Below are 17,043 nucleotides of genomic sequence, written 5' to 3'. Positions count from 1 at the left end.
ATGTCGTGCTGCTCGCTATAGGAAACAACTAACAAATTACCGACGCCTAGGGAAGTTATCCGGACCCACAGCTTGTACCTTTTGTCGCTGGAAAGGATGTAGACCATTGTTATTAACGACATTCCAGACTTGGCGCCAGTCCACGTCAAGTTCATGAGCGACTCGTGTGGCACTTGTCGTTGGACCTTCCTGTATGTGATGCAATGCATCTTCGTCAAACACAACTGTACGGATATAGCATATCCTGCCTGTTTCATCCTTACCAGCCCATGAAGAACCTATCTCTCTCACACCTCTGTCAATTGACACAAAAGTATTTTTTCTGAGGCAGCCCGTGATGTGGATAACGTTCCTGGTAAACCCTACGAGTCGCTCTTGCAATACCGTGAGCAGCACCATAGGCCAAGTGCATAACACTTAGCTCGTCCCGTGTGGAGCCATATTTTGTATTGCTGCTTCACAACACTCACTCAGTTGTACCTACTCTAGTTGGACCAGTGAACGTACGATAGAGCCGGTCACCTCAGCCTTCAGCCTCGCTCGTAGCTCGTTACCACCTTGAGTCGTACTCGCAACCACTGACCACGGCTCACCTGCTACGAGTTTCCACGGCACTCGTGACACTCGTAGACACTCCAGTGCCGTTTCCTACAGAGTTATGACGACGAAAGAAGACATTTTGAGAACGTTAGCAGAGGGGACGTGCGTTCTGCTGGACAGACCCGGAACATGCCGGGGTAATTCCTCTTCAGATAATTTGCAAGTTACAGTTTAATTTGATTAGGAATATGTACCATTTCATGTTAGATGAACGAGGTGCCCATGATAATGTTATCTGATTTTCCTGAAGTTAACTCTTGTATGTACTGTATTGTATGTTAACTGGGGACCTAGAAACGACGGAGAGGCTCCGTCCCCGCCGCAGCCGCAGTAGTCCACAACCCCACGACGACTACGGCAGTCTACTTCACCCCTCCGCCACTCCACACCGAATCACTCTTTCAGGGTTATTGTGCGGTTCGGCCCCCGGCCCGGTGGACGCCCCCCCCCCCCCCCCCCAGGAACGTCTCACACCAGACGAGTGTAACCCCCATGTTTGCGTGGTAGAGTAATGGTGGTGTACGCGTAGGTGGAGAACTTCTTTGCGCAGCAATCGCCGACATAGTGTAACTGAGGTGGAATAAGGGGAACCAGCCCGCATTCGCCGTGGCAGATGGAAAACCGCCTAAAAACCATCCACAGACTGGCCGGCTCACCGGACCTCGACACTAGTCCGCCGGGTGGATTCGTGCCGGGGACCAGGCGCTCCTTCCCACTCCGGAAAGCCGTGCGTTAGAACGCACGGCTAACCGGGCTAGCCAAGTTTACTCTTATAGCCACGTCAAACAAGAGTGCTCAAGATTTATTTTCATATCTCTTTTACTTTCTCAATAGTAACGGGTTAAAGCTTATAATATATTAATATAGCGTTCAGTTTATTTGCGAATTTTAGTAAGCATTCGGACTTGGCGCGCTCGTTACAAATATCATTTGCGACTAAGCTACCCAAAGACGCTATTCTGAGTTGAAACTTTTGTATTTCATGCTACTAATTACTTCTACTTGCTGACCGAAAAAACTAGTAAAACTAAATTTCGTTTGAATTCGTACTTACTTCTAGTGTTCGCTTTGTCTGTTTAAGATTTCCTAGGAAAGGTACGATCTGTATGTAACAGTGAAAATAAATCAGTGTCTACCACATATTTCAAATGCATGGCTGAAATTATCACGTCATCATATAAGTTGAATTAACTAGTGACCCACTTTACTGGATATGCAGGTTTTTGAAGAGCCATCAGCTCCACTGAATGAAAGTTTATATTAAAGAGCCTCTAGCTATTCAATTCCAAATTTGTTAAAGTGCCTTCTGCTGTAATAGACAAATAATATTGTGATGCGTAGTGCAACATTCCCTTATGTGGTGTGTTTTATTACGATAACACGACACAGTTTAAAACGTGCGCTGTGCGTTTGCGAGTCCGATGCCAAGTTTATATCATTTAATTCAAAGCTTTAGAAAACACGATTAACGCCAGATAGCCAGAACGTTGGACGAGCTCATAAAAAACTGCCTCATTTTTTGGCTCATAGGCCAATTTACCTCACTTCCACATAAAACTGAAAAGCTCAATCACGGACGAAGAACGCTCTTAAAAATTAAGAAATAAAATAGACAATACTTTTTGCTAACGAAATTAGAAAGTATGCTTCTTCGACTTCATCGTGATTTGAATGATTTTTATAATGTACTGAAGAGGTTGTCACAAGACTTCAACTTCAGATATCGTGGGAATAATAATAATAATCATTATGTTCTCCGCTTCACTTTTTGTTGTCATACAGTTTCCGAAAAAGTGGCTTTACTATGTTAAAGAGGAACAAGAAAAAAACAGGAGCTGGATTCGACAGAACAGACGTTTATTACTGCTATTTTTAATTCCAAAGTGGATACTTGTGATCCTTTGAGTTATGTACAGTGCCGAAGAGAGGGATGCAAAGCGTTAGTCGTATGTAAGGGAAGCATAGTTGCAAAAGTATCGCACATTCGACATCTACAACAGCTTCGAACAGCGATAAAGAGCCAATCAGGGGCCAGTGTGTGCAAATGTATGCGTTGGATCTAAAGCCGCTGAACATTGTTAGTGGGGAAGGGTTTAGTAGCATCTCAGAAGGAATAATCGAATGGCTAATGGCTCTGAGTACTATAGGACTTAACTTCTGAGGTCATCAGTCCCCTAGAACTTAGAACTACTTAAACATAACTAACCTAAGGACATCACACACATCCAAGCCCGAGGCAGGATTCGAACCTGCGACCGTAGCGGTTGCACGGTTCCAGACTGTAGCGCCTAGAACCGCTCGGCCACTCCAACCGGCTCCTACACTTGTGTATTATGAATGTAATATTCATCTTCGTGTTCAGAAGTGTCTGTTACCAATAGAGGTTTGCATTCTAGACACATAGATGGCCGGCCGGGGTGGCCGAGCGGTTCTAGGCTCTACAGTCTGGAACTGCGCGACCGCTACGGTCGCAGGTTCGAATCTTGCGTCGGGCATGGGTGTGTGTAATGTCCTTAAGTTAGTTAGGTTTAAGTAGTTCTAAGTTCTAGGGGACTGATGACCTCAGAAGTTAAGTCCCATAGTGTTCAGAGCCATTTGAACCATTTTGAAAACATAGATGTCATGTACTCTGTTACGTTTTCTTCAATCTCTACTTCATTAATTGATTCCATTTGACCATTAATTACTCTAATAGTCTTATTTTTCATTTAAGTATAACTAACGTTATTTCTTCCATTAAACAATCTTGAAATGACTTCATATACTGAATCTAATTATAGCAGAAAAACGTTTTACCTCTTGGCACATGCTCAAAGAACGATTCGAGGGACCATTTCCTGCTTCTTTCTATGCAGGGCTGTCAGCCCACCTGAAGGAGAACAGATGAGAAATCTACGATGTCTGTGCGGAAGATAGCACGAAAATACAAAGATCAAAACATTATCAAATAATGAATTCATCAAACGTGTACACATCGTACGTGCAGTTTTCATCGCAGGCCTTTGTTTACCACACTTGGCCGATTTCCCTTCCGCTATAAGTAAGACTGAGTCGCCTCGCCCCTGAGCGCCTGTGCTCCAGTCACGAGTTGGTGGCTGCCCACTCCAGAGCAGCTACCACCAGGCTTACGAGTAACGAGCGAGCTTGATGCACGTACTCAAAAATGGTTCAAATTGCTCTGAGCACTATGGGACTTAACATCTGAGGTCATCAGTCACCTAGAACTTAGAACTACTTAAACCTAATTAACTTAAGGACATTACACACACCCATGCCCGACGCAAGATTCGAACCTGCGACCGTAGGTTTTTTTTAAAGTTATCAATGTGCGAACAGTCATAGTTAATCAACCCTAGAAAACTAAAACAGAATGATGACACCATCGAAGATAGTAAACATAAATAACATGAAAATAAAGCTACCACTTCGTAGTTAGGCTTCCCAGCGACTGCGCCCACTGGTAAAGATAGCTCACTGTACACTGTATGATCGTTTGCATTTCGTTCTGACCTCACCTACCACTGCCTGGAACATTCCAGCTACACGGCGGGCTGTGAAAGGCACTCCATAGGTAGTTTGCGAAGTATTGTCGATATCTGGTATGCCCGGAAATAGCATGATGTCTTTCTTGCAAATGGAGCCAGAAGTCAATTAAATTCTTGTGCCCGTCACGATAGAGGTAATGGACCACATGTCCACGTATCCCGGTGACGGAGTTGGTCCGAGTCTTGGGGTAAAATGTCTCATCAGGAAACAATAGCGTGCGTGCAGATACATGCACCGGCGTAACTCGCAAGAGATAAGCCAGCATCTGCCGCACTAGGTGCCAAACGGGTTCCGCCTCTCCACAGCTGAGGCGGTGCTCGTCAGAATCTACTATATTCTCTCTCTCTATTCGTTTAGTCGATTCCGACTCTTCGTGACCCCATGAACCAAATCACGCCACTTTTACCTGTCTTACACTTTCTCCCGTACAACCCACACAATTGGGAGATTCTGCCATGTGGATATTGTAGAGACGTTCTTACGTCACCAGCTTCCCATTAACGACTACCTACCATTGGGAACAACATGGGAATCAAGCATGGCATCGTGTACAGTCTTCCACACCACGCTCCACAGTACATCAGGATATTTTATTTCGACCACATTTAGGGAGTGGCATTGCAGCATGTCGTGATATAGGCGTCGAGTTGTGGCCATTCGTGGTGTCGTGAGCGCTACACTGGAATAACTTTATTTTAAATAGAAACGTCCTATATAAAGGAGGGGCGCTGGGATGTCCTGTAGCGGCACCGGCGCTCTTAGTCGTAGCGCCGTCAGAAGCTAACTCGTGAGGCTTGTAGGACAACGGCGCAGCAGACATAAATGTGAGCTAACATAGAGGGCAATGGTCCTGTCATGGATGTTAACTAAGCCGAGACCACCTTTTTCCTTGGGGAGGGTAAGAGATACATATCTGATCTTCAGTAACATACCAGCGCTGACGAAGTATCCCAGCGGTGCCATAATGATACGCGCAACGGGTTCGGAATGGGTAGCGTTTGGAAGACATGTGGTATGCGTGGCGCAAGGTATACATTGGCATAATGCGCCCGCTGAACGATGTTGACGGATCGCAAGCGCTGATTTACAATTCCGGCCCGAATATGGTTAAGAAGGCGTCGATAATTGAGCGTTGTCGCGCGTCGCATGTCGTTCATGAAATCAAAGCCCAAGCAGTGGACATTATCACTGAAGCGTAAGGGGGCAATGTGTTCCTGTGGTAGCCCAATCCCGATGCTCAAGGCGACAGACTTGTCAACGTTGATTTGGCTACCAGAAGCTGTACCGTAGGTTGCAGTCCAGTCAAAAGCCGCCGCCATATCGGTAGCTCCACGTATGACGATCATCAAATCATTCGCAAATGCGGTGCAGCGATAGATGGAGGCGCCAAACTGTATCCCAGTGAGCCTGTCTCGGAGACCACACAACAAAGGTTCTAAGACCAATGCAAATAACAATGTAGATAATGGACATCCCTGTCGTACTGATCGGCGGATCGGCGTGGGTGCCGTCAGTCTTCCATTAACAAGAACTCGAGAAGTAGCACCATGCAGAAGGCATGGCAACACTGTGATAAAGGGGTCGGGGTATTCCATACGCCGTAAAACGGCCGTGAGGAAAGTGTGGCCCACTCGGTCAAAAGCGTGGCTAAAGTCGAAAGACGCCAGGGCTGCCGGCAGACGTCTCACCCGTGCAAGGGAGATGAGATCTCTGTGACGACATAACGCAGTTCTGATGTTGTTGGGTCCCCCCAAGGACGTCTGATCGCTGGACAGGACGTGCAATAGTGTGCCGCGAATACGTTCTGATAGCAGCCTCGAAAAGATCTAGAAATCGCTGTTCAATAACGTTAAGGGGCGATAATCGCGGACATTATTCCGTCCCTTCAGCTTACGGATGGGTACAATCAGTCCTTCCAAGAACAGTGTAGGCAACGGTATACCCGGGGACAACAACTCCTGACAAATTTCAACACAACACGGTATCAACAGTTGTTTAAAGGCTCGATAGAACTCTAATGGTAATCCGTAGATGCCTCGTGATTTATGGGAAGCACCTTTACCAATGGCGTAGAGCACTTCCTCTTCTGTCACTTCTCCTAGTAAAGTCGGTACCATGTCTGGTGGAACTGTACCGTGGACATGTGCTGAAACGGTGTCTACCGTCGCCATATCAGAGAGCACTGCTAAATAAAGGTGAGCGTAATGCCCATAGAAGGCTTCTGCTATATCTGCTTGTTCTACCACTTGTCGACCGTCGTCCGTTACCATGTTGGTCATCAGCGCCCTACGGCGCCTCCTGCGCTCTAAGAGCACGTGGTGCATAGATGGCCCTTCTGGTTGTATCATGTCTGGAGCATGCGACCGTATAACAGCGCCCTGTAAATGATGGCGTGCTAAGGTGACGAGCTGCGCTTTCGCGCGATTGACTATGACCTGCCTGTCAGGTGAGGGCTCCATAGCAAGACATTCCCGTAGGACGGTGTAATAAAAGTTTTCCGCACTCCTCCTCCATACCGCCGCCTCCCGGCCGTAAGCCATGGGACTGATGAACTCAGAATTTAAGTCCCATAGTGCTCAGAGCCATTTGAACCGTAAGCCATGAAGGTGCGCCTAAGAGCAGGCTTCGCACATTCAATCCACCAACTGAGGGTCGATCGGTAACGACCACGACGCTGTAAGGACGCGTTCCAAGACTCTTCTATAGCACCTTTACATGCCGGCTCGTCCAGATGGGTGACGTTCAGTTTCCAGGGAGCCTACAGCGCCACACACGTGCAGGTTGGAGGGCAATGGTGCAAATGTAGGCTGTGTGGTCGGTGAATGCAGTGGGCCAGAGCTCTGCTCCTGTCGTCGCTGTCGAAAGGGTGCTTGTGACGTAAATCCTGTCTAACCGACTTGACGTATGACTTGTATAATGGGTGTAACCAGGAGCTGGGCCATGGATGTGGCCCCACGTGTCGAGCAGGTGGAAGTCACGCACTGGCGTTTCCAATTCCGCACACGGGACGTGATGTGGCTGCTGATCAGACGGAGATGAAGTACAGTTAAAATCTCCTCCGATCACCATATCGTCTATGCGGCCCATAAATAGACGCGTAATATCTTCCGAAAAAAAGCGGGCCCGATCTCTCCGTCTCCCTGATCCTGAAGGGGCATATACATTGATGAATCGTACACCGTTGACAGTTACGGCCATGGCTCTTGCACTCGGTAGGTACAGTACGTCCGTAGCCGCCAAGCCTTCCCGTAGCAGGACAGCCACACCACAATCAGTAGAGGAGGCGTGGGAGATTGGGGGGGGGGGTATATCTGTAGAAGTCAGGGAAACAAGCGACACATACTTCCTGTAAGAGGGGCACGTCGATGGCCGCTGCATCGAGCATGCGTTGTAGCATTGTCAGTTTATGTGGTACCCTTATCGCATTGATATTGATTGTGGCAGGCGAAAGGTGTGCTGCCTAACCTCTTGACCTAGGGTAGACGCCATGGCAATCGAAGATAACCGCAAGAGATGCCGGACCCGCCGAAGCCGTTACAGATTATGTGTCTTTCACGCTAGGAGTGGCATCCCCAATGCCATCTCCTCCCTTGTCACCCGTGCCCTCTCCAGGAAGTTCCTCAACATCGTCCGACCACAGTGGGTGCAACACGACGCTGTGTAGCTGATCGGCACCTAAATCTCTCTCACCCACGTAGTCTTTGGTAGAGGTGGACGGAGCATCATCCATCGACGCGACCTGCTGCATCTGTGGTGCAAGAAGTAACTGGGCACTCGTAGTATGGGCAAGCGAACCGTGTACCCCACTTAGATCCTCAGCAGGCGCAGCATCCATGCCGTCTGATGAGATGTCACCTTCTTGACCGGCCGTGTGCAGGAGGCAATAGTCAGAAAGGGTCCGCCGACGTCGCTTGCGCCGTCGAGGCGAATGTTGCTTTCGAACGTGGACATCCGTATCCGAATGTGGGAGGCAATCCAGCGTCGTATCACCTTCCGCTAGGAAAGCCGCGGTCGGGACAATGTTCGCGTCCACGTCCATCGCGTCCTGAATGTTATGTTGCGTCTGGATTCCGTGGGACTGTTGCTGCTGTTATTGCTGTGGAGGGTGCGACATCTGGGTTGGCATCGGGGGTTCTTCCTCTTCCTCCCTTGGTCCTTCTGACGTCGATGGATGTGCCCGATCGCCCGTTTCGTCCTCATCTATGGTGCGCATCGTCGTCTGAGCGTACGTGAGGGGCAGGATTGTCGTCCCCGTCGGGGAAACGGAGTCTCCCACTGGTGTCTGCGTAATTCTACGTTGTAAGCAGCTCGATCGAACATGGCCTTCCTGCCCACATCCGGGAAAGGTACGCGGTTTCCGTCGTACATTATGATCGCACGATAGCCACCGATGTTCAAATAGGACGGGACATGTTTCTTGAGCTCAAGTTTAATTTGGCGCACACCACTGTAGACCTTATATGTCGAAAAAGTTTGCTACTTTTCTGCAACATGGCTGATGACATTGCCATATGGTCGGAAGGCGTCCTTGACAACTTCCTCTGGGACCTCGAAGAGGAGCTCAAAAACCCTTACAGTCCTCAGGCCCATGCCTGCATGATCCACCGTCACTCCACTGATATGCCTGTCAGAATGTTTGAATCTGAGTGAGTTCGCGTATTTAGACACCACTGTCGCGCGGACCTCTGCACTGGTCATTTAACATAAACCACACTCGTCGTTATAGAAAAATGTATTCGGACGACAGTCGCCGGATCTAAACGTTGGTCGGCGCGTATGAACTGTTCTATTTCATAGGCTCGAGGATGCGCGTGATCTGGTTGGAAGGTAATTTTGATCGTATCGTGGCGCCATGTGTGTCCCATAGTCGCACTGAACTTGGAACAAATACAACTCGCGCCGCGAGAAGGTAAACACAAGCAAGCGCTCACAGTTGCGCACGGCGGGGCGCAGCGGACGTCCTCGCCCCACCGCAGCCGAAAGCAGACTGAACTGCACAACAGAAGGTTCAAATGACTCTTAGCACTATGGGACTTAACGTCAGAGGTCATCAGTCCCCTAGAACTTAGAACTACTTGAACCTAACTAACTAAGGACACCACACACATCCATGCCCGAGGCAGGATTCGAACCTGCGACCGTAGCAGTCGCGCGGTTCCGGACTGAAGCGCCTAGAACCGCACGGCCACCGCGGCCGGCTGGTCAGGTGTCCACTATACGCAGGAGGCGGCTACACGGGGAGCAGGGGTATGTGGCGTGGACTGGGCGGTTTTTTAGGTTACAGGGTCTCGGGAAAACACAAGAAGGCCTTCAATCTCACAGGATTCAGGACGAACAAAGGAAGAACGTAGATACAGAAACCATTGGTATAACAGTTGTAAATCGTCGTAGCTGTGTTTTGAAAGTACCAGAGATCCAAGCACTAATAGAAAGCACTGATGATCAAATCGTTATACGCACTGAAGGATGGCTAAAGCCGGAGGTAAGCTCAGCCAACATTTTTACGAAGAACCTAACGGGGTTCCGAAAGGATAGACTAAACACGATTGGCGGTGGCATGTTTGTTGCTGTTAGACGTAGTTTATCTTGTCGCGAAATTGAAGTAGATAGTCCCTGTGAGTCAGTATGGGCAGAGGTCATTGTTGGCAAACGGAATAAAATAATAACTGGATCCTTTTACCAACGTCCCAATTCAGATGATACAGTTGCCGAAAGCTTCAAAGAAAACTTGAGTTTGATTTCAAACACGTACACGACTCATACGATAATAGTTGGTGGTGACTTTAATTTACCCTCGATATGCTGGCGAAAATACATGTTTAATTCCGCAGGTAGGCATAAAATATCATCCGAAATTGTGCTAAACGCATCCTCTGACAATTATTTCCAGCAGTTAGTTCATGAGCCCAAGCGAGAAGTAAACGGTTGTGAAAAAAACACTTGACCTCTTAACAACAAATAATCCTGAGTTAATAACGAGCATCAAAACCGATTCAGGGATTAGTGAACACAGGGTTGTCGTAGCGAGATTGAGTATTGTAATCTCCAAATCCTCGAAAAATAAGCGAAAAGATACCTATTCGAAAAAGCAGATAAAAATTCACTTGACGCCTTCCTGAGAGACATCTTCACTTATATCAAATTAATAATATAAGTGTAGACCAGATGTGGCTTAAATTCAAAGAAATAGAATCGGCCGCAATTGAGAGATTTATACCAAATAAATTAACAACCGACGGAGCTGAACCTCCTTGGTACACAAAACGGGTTAGAACACTGTTGCAGAAACAACGAAACAAACATGCCAAATTTAAACAGACGCAAAATCCCCAAGATTGGCGATCTTTTACAGAAGCTCGAAATTTAGCTCGGACTTCAATGCGAGTTGCTTATAACAGTTTCCACAACGAAACTTTGTCTCGAAACCTGGCAGAAAATCCAAAGAGATTCTGGTCGTATATGAAGTATGTTAGCGGCAAGAAACACTCAATGCCCTCTTTGCACGATAGCAACGGAGATACTATCGAAGTTAGCGCTGTCAAAGCAGAGTTACTAGACACAGCCTTACGAAATGCCTTCACAAAAGAAGACGTAGTAAATATTCCAGAATTCGAATCAAGAACAGCTGCCAGTATGGCTAACGTAGAAGTAAATGTCCTCGAAGTAGTGAAGCAACTTAAATCACTTAATAAAAGCTAGTCTTCTGGTTCAGACTGTATACCAGTTAGGTTCCTTTCAGAGTATGCTGATGCATTAGCTCCATACTTGACGATCATATACAACCGTTCGCTCGACGAAAGATCCGTACCCAAACACTGGAATGTTGCACAGGTCACACCAATATTCCAGAAAGGTGGTAGGAGTAATCCACGTAATAACAGTCCCATATCATTAACGTCGATATGCAGCAGAATTCAGGAACATATATTGTGTTCGAACGTAATGAATTACCTCGAAGAAAACAGTCTATTTACACACAGTCAACATGGGTTTAGAAAACATCGTTCTTGTGAAGCAAAACTAGCTCTTTATTCGCATGAAGTTTTGAGTGCTATTGACAAGGGATTTCAGATCGATTTCGTATTTCTGGATTTCCACACTGTACCACACAAGCGGCTTGTAGTGAAATTGCGTGCGTATGGAATATCGTCTCAGTTATGTGACTGGATTTCTGGCTTCCTGTCAGAGAAGTCACAGTTCGTAGTAATTGACGGAAAGTCATCGAGTAAAACAGAAGTGATTTCTGGCGTTCCCCAAGGTAGTGTTATAGGCCCTTTGCTGTTCCTGATCTACATAACCGATTTGGGAGACAATCTTAGCACCCGTCTTAGGTTGTTTGCAGATGACGCTGTCGTTTATCGACTAGTAAAGTCATCAGAAGATCAAAACAAATTGCAAAACGATTTAGAAAAGATATCTGAATGGTGCAAAATTTGCCAGTTGACCCTAAATAACGAGAAGTGTGAGGTCATCCACATGAGTGCTAAAACAAAATTCGTTAAACTTCGGTTACACGATAAATCAGTCAAATCTAAAGGCCGTAAGTTCAACTAAATACCTAGGAATTACAATTACGAACAACTTAAAATGGAAGAACATATAGAAAATGTTGTGGGGAAGGCTAACTAAAGACTGCGTTTTATTGGCAGGACACTTAGAAAATGTAACAGACCTACTAAGGAGACTGCCTACACTACATTGTCCGTCCTCTTTTAGAATACTGCTGCGCGGTGTGGGATCCTTATCAGATAGGACTGACGGAGTACATCAAAAAAGTTCAAAAAAGGGTAGCACGTTTTGTATTATGGGGAAATAAGCGAGAGAGAGTGTCACTGAAATGATACCGGATTTAGGCTGGACGTCATTAAAAGAAAGACGTGTTTCGTTGCGACGGAATCTTCTCGCCAAATTCCAATCACCAACTTTCTCCTCCGAATGCAAAAATACTTTGTTGACACCGACCTACATAGCGAGAAACGATCACTAAAATAAAATAAGGGAAATTAGAGCTCGTACGGAAAGATAAAGGTGCTCGTTCTTTCCGTGCGCTATACGAGGTTGGAATAACAGAGGATTGTGAAGGTGGTTCGATGAACCCTCTGCCAGGCACTTAAATGTGAAATGCAGAATATTCATGTAGATGTAGACGTAGATGTACTTGCATCCCACTTAGAAAATGAAGGGACATCCTCTAGTTCCAGTATGATGGACGTTCATAGGATTTGTCGACCTGGAAAAAGCGTTGTACAATATGAAATGGTGCAAGACGTTCGAAATTCTGAGAAGAATTGGAATAAGCTATAGGAAGAGACGGGTGATATACAATGTGTACAAAAGACAAGAGGGAATAATAAGAGTGGATGACCAAAAACGAAGTGCTTGGATTAAGAAGGGTGTAAGACAGAAATGTAGTCTTTCGCACCTACTGTTCAATCTGTACATCGAAGAAGTAATGATGGAAATAAAAGAAAGTTTCATGTGTGGAATTAAAATTCAATGTAAAATGACATTGCTATCCTGAGTGAAAGTGAAGAAGAGTTACATGATTTCAAAAAATGGTTCAAATTGCTCTGAGCACTATGGGACTTAGCTTCTGAGGTCATCAGTCCTCTAGAACTTAAAACTACTTAAACCTAACTAACCTAAGGACATCACACACATCCATGCCCGAGGCAGGATTCGAAACTGCGACCGTAGCGGTCACGCGGTTTTAGTCTGTAGCGCCTAGAACCGCACGGCCACCCTGGCCGGCTTTACATGATTTGTTAATGGAATGAAAGTCAAATGAGTACAGAATATGGACTGAGAGTATATCGAAGAAAGACGACAGTAATGAGAAGTAGTAGAAGTGAGAACAGCGAGAAACTTAACATCAGGATTGATGGTCACGAAGTAGATGAGGTTAAGGAACTGTGCTTCCTAGGCTGCAAAATAACCAATGACAGACGGAGCAAGGAGGACATCAAAATCAGACTAGCATTGGCAAAAAGTGCACTCCTGGCCAAGTGGATCTAGAAGTATCAAACATAGGCCATAATGTGAGGAAGAAATTTCTGAGAATTTACGTTTGTAGGACAGTATTGTATGCTAGCGAAATATGGGCTGTAGGAAAACCGTAACAGAAGAGAATCGAAGCATTTGAGATGTGGTGCTACAGACGAATGCTGAAAATTAGGTGGACTGATAAGGTAAGAAATGAGAAGGTTCTTCGCATCATCGGAGAGGAAAAGAATATGTTGAAAACAGTGACAAGGAAAATGGCTCTGAGCACTATGGGACAGTCCCCCAGAACTTTAACTACGTAAACCTAACTAACCTAAGCACATCACACACATCCATGCCCGAGGCAGGATTCGAACCTGCGACCGCAGCAGTCGCGCAGTTCCAGACTGTAGCGCCTAGAACCGCTCGGCCACTGCGGCCGGCACTGACAAGGACAAGGGAGAGGATGATTGAACATCGGTTAAGACATCAGGGAATGACTTCTATGGTACTAGAGGGAGCTGTAGAGGGCAAAAACTGTAGAGGAAGACAGAGATTAGAATACATCCAGCAAATAATTGAGGGTGTAGGTTGCAAGTGCTACTCGAAGATGAAGAGGTTGGCACTGGAGAGGAATTCGTGGCGGGCCGCACCAAATCAGTCAGAAGACTGATGACTCCAAAAAAAATAAATAAATAAATAAATAAAATAAAATAAAATAAAACAAAAAAGGATGGACGTAGAGGAATTATGGACAAGGTTTAAACGGACTGTAGATCGCGCCCTGGACAAGTATGTGCCGAGCATTGGATAAAGGACGGAAAAGACCCGCCGTAATTTAATAACGAAATTCGTAAATTGCTGCGGAAACCAAGACTGATGTAGTCTCAGTTCAAAAAAGAACGCGCAAATCACGACAGGCAAAAGTTAGTGGAAACTGATGTGTCTGTAAAAAGATCGATGCACGAAGCATACAACAACTACCACCGTCGTACCTTATCAGAAGATCTTATCGGGAACCCGAGAAAGTTCTGGTCTCATGTAAAATCGTTAAAGCGGGTCGAAAGATTTTATCCAGTCGCTCGTAGACCAGTATGGTGTAGCAATAGGCGATAGCAAAATTAAAACCGAAAATTTAAATTTCACCTTCGAGAAATCGTTCACACAGCAGGATCGTACAAAGATATCGTCGTTGGACCCTGGAGGATTGTACAAACATATCATCGTTTGACCCTCGTACAGATTCCGTAGGGAGGACATAGTAATAGGCTTCCCTGGCATAGAGAAGCATCTGTAAGAGTTGAAACAAATTAATCGCCATGTCCGGATGGAGTATCAGGTCGGTTTTACAGGGTGTACTCTACGACATTGGTCCCTTACTTAGTTTGCATTTATAGTGAATCTCTCGCCCTGCGTTAAGTCCCACGCGACCTGGAAAAAAGGGCTAGTGACTCCCATATATAAGAAGGGGAAAATAACAGGCCCGCAGAATAACAGATCAATATCAGTAACATCGGTTTGCTGCAGAATCCTTGAACATATTCTCAGTTCGAATATGCAAATTTCCTTGAGAGGGGAGTGTTTCTCTCCACAAATCAGCACAGATTTAGAAAGCGTCGCTCGTGCGAAACTCAGCTTGCTCTTTTCTCACATGATATCCTGCCAATCATGGAAGGTGGTCAACCGGCAGGTCCCATATTCCTAGATTTCTGGAAAGTGATTGATACGGAGAAACCACTGCAAACTGTCAACGAAGGTACGAGCATACGAAATAGGTTCCCAAATATGTGAGTGGCTAAAGGTCTTCTTAAGTAATAGAACACAGCACGTTGTTCTCGACGGCGAGTGTTCATCAGAGTCAAGGGTATCTTCTGGAAAGCCTCAGGGACGCGTGACAGGACCTCTCTTATTCTCTATATACACTCCTGGAAATGGAAAAAAGAACACATTGACACCGGTGTGTCAGACCCACCATACTTGCTCCGGACACTGCGAGAGGGCTGTACAAGCAATGATCACACGCACGGCACAGCGGACACACCAGGAACCGCGGTGTTGGCCGTCGAATGGCGCTAGCTGCGCAGCATTTGTGCACCGCCGCCGTCAGTGTCAGCCAGTTTGCCGTGGCATACGGAGCTCCATCGCAGTCTTTAAGACTGGTAGCATGCCGCGACAGCGTGGACGTGAACCGTATGTGCAGTTGACGGACTTTGAGCGAGGGCGTATAGTGGGCATGCGGGAGGCCGGGTGGACGTACCGCCGAATTGCTCAACACGTGGGGCGTGAGGTCTCCACAGTACATCGATGTTGTCGCCAGTGGTCGGCGGAAGGTGCACGTGCCCGTCGACCTGGGACCGGACCGCAGCGACGCACGGATGCACGCCAAGACCGTAGGATCCTACGCAGTGCCGTAGGGGACCGCACCGCCACTTCCCAGCAAATTAGGGACACTGTTGCTCCTGGGGTATCGGCGAGGACCATTCGCAACCGTCTCCATGAAGCTGGGCTACGGTCCCGCACACCGTTAGGCCGTCTTCCGCTCAAGCCCCAACATCGTGCAGCCTGCCTCCAGTGGTGTCGCGACAGGCGTGAATGGAGGGACGAATGGAGACGTGTCGTCTTCAGCGATGAGAGTCGCTTCTGCCTTGGTGCCAATGATGGTCGTATGCGTGTTTGGCGCCGTGCAGGTGAGCGCCACAATCAGGACTGCATACGACCGAGGCACACAGGGCCAACACCCGGCATCATGGTGTGGGGAGCGATCTCCTACACTGGCCGTACACCACTGGTGATCGTCGAGGGGACACTGAATAGTGCACGGTACATCCAAACCGTCATCGAACCCATCGTTCTACCATTCCTAGACCGGCAAGGGAACTTGCTGTTCCAACAGGACAATGCACGTCCGCATGTATCCCGTGCCACCCAACGTGCTCTAGAAGGTGTAAGTCAACTACCCTTGCCAGCAAGATCTCCGGATCTGTCCCCCATTGAGCATGTTTGGGACTGGATGAAGCGTCGTCTCACGCGGTCTGCACGTCCAGCACGAACGCTGGTCCAACTGAGGCGCTAGGTGGAAATGGCATGGCAAGCCGTTCCACAGGACTACATCAAGCATCTCTACGATGTCTCCATGGGAGAATAGCAGCCTGCATTGCTGCGAAAGGTGGATATACACTGTACTAGTGCCGACATTGTGCATGCTCTGTTGCCTGTGTCTATGTGCCTGTGGTTCCGTCAGTGTGATCATGTGATGTATCTGACCCCAGGAATGTGTCAATAAAGTTTCCCCTTCCTGGGACAATGAATTCACGGTGTTCTTATTTCAATTTCCAGGAGTGTACATAAATAATTTTACTTACGGCTTTTCAGCAGAAATCTGCCGCTGTTTGCTTGTGGTGCTTCGGTGTATGGAAGGTGTCGTTGTTGAGTGGCTGTACGAAGATGAAGGATGACTTAGACAAAATTTATAGCTGGCCTGATGAATTGCAGCTTGCTCTAAATGTAGAAAAATGTAAGGTAACGAAATGTGGTGCTACAGAAGAATGCTGAAAATTAGATGGGTAGATCACATAACTAATGAGGAGGTATTGAATAGAATTTGGGAGAAGAGGAGTTTGTGGCACAACTTGACAAGAAGAAGGGACCAGTTGGTAGGACATGTTCTGAGGCATCAAGGGATCACAAATTTCGCATTGGAGGGCAGCGTGGAGGGTAAAAATCGTAGAGGGAGACCAAGAGATGAATACAGTAAGCCGATTCAGAGGGATGTAGGTTGCAGTAAGTACTGGGAGATGAAGCTTGCACAGGATAGAGTAGCATGGAGAGCTGCGTCAAACGAGTCTCAGGACTGAAGACCACAACAGCAACAACGCAGATGAACAGGAATGTTCGAATACAAATTTGGTGTTGTAC

Source organism: Schistocerca serialis, chromosome 3 (genome assembly GCF_023864345.2).
Source record: "Schistocerca serialis cubense isolate TAMUIC-IGC-003099 chromosome 3, iqSchSeri2.2, whole genome shotgun sequence".
Classification (NCBI taxonomy): domain Eukaryota; kingdom Metazoa; phylum Arthropoda; class Insecta; order Orthoptera; family Acrididae; genus Schistocerca; species Schistocerca serialis.
This window is presented reverse-complemented; position numbering follows the sequence as displayed.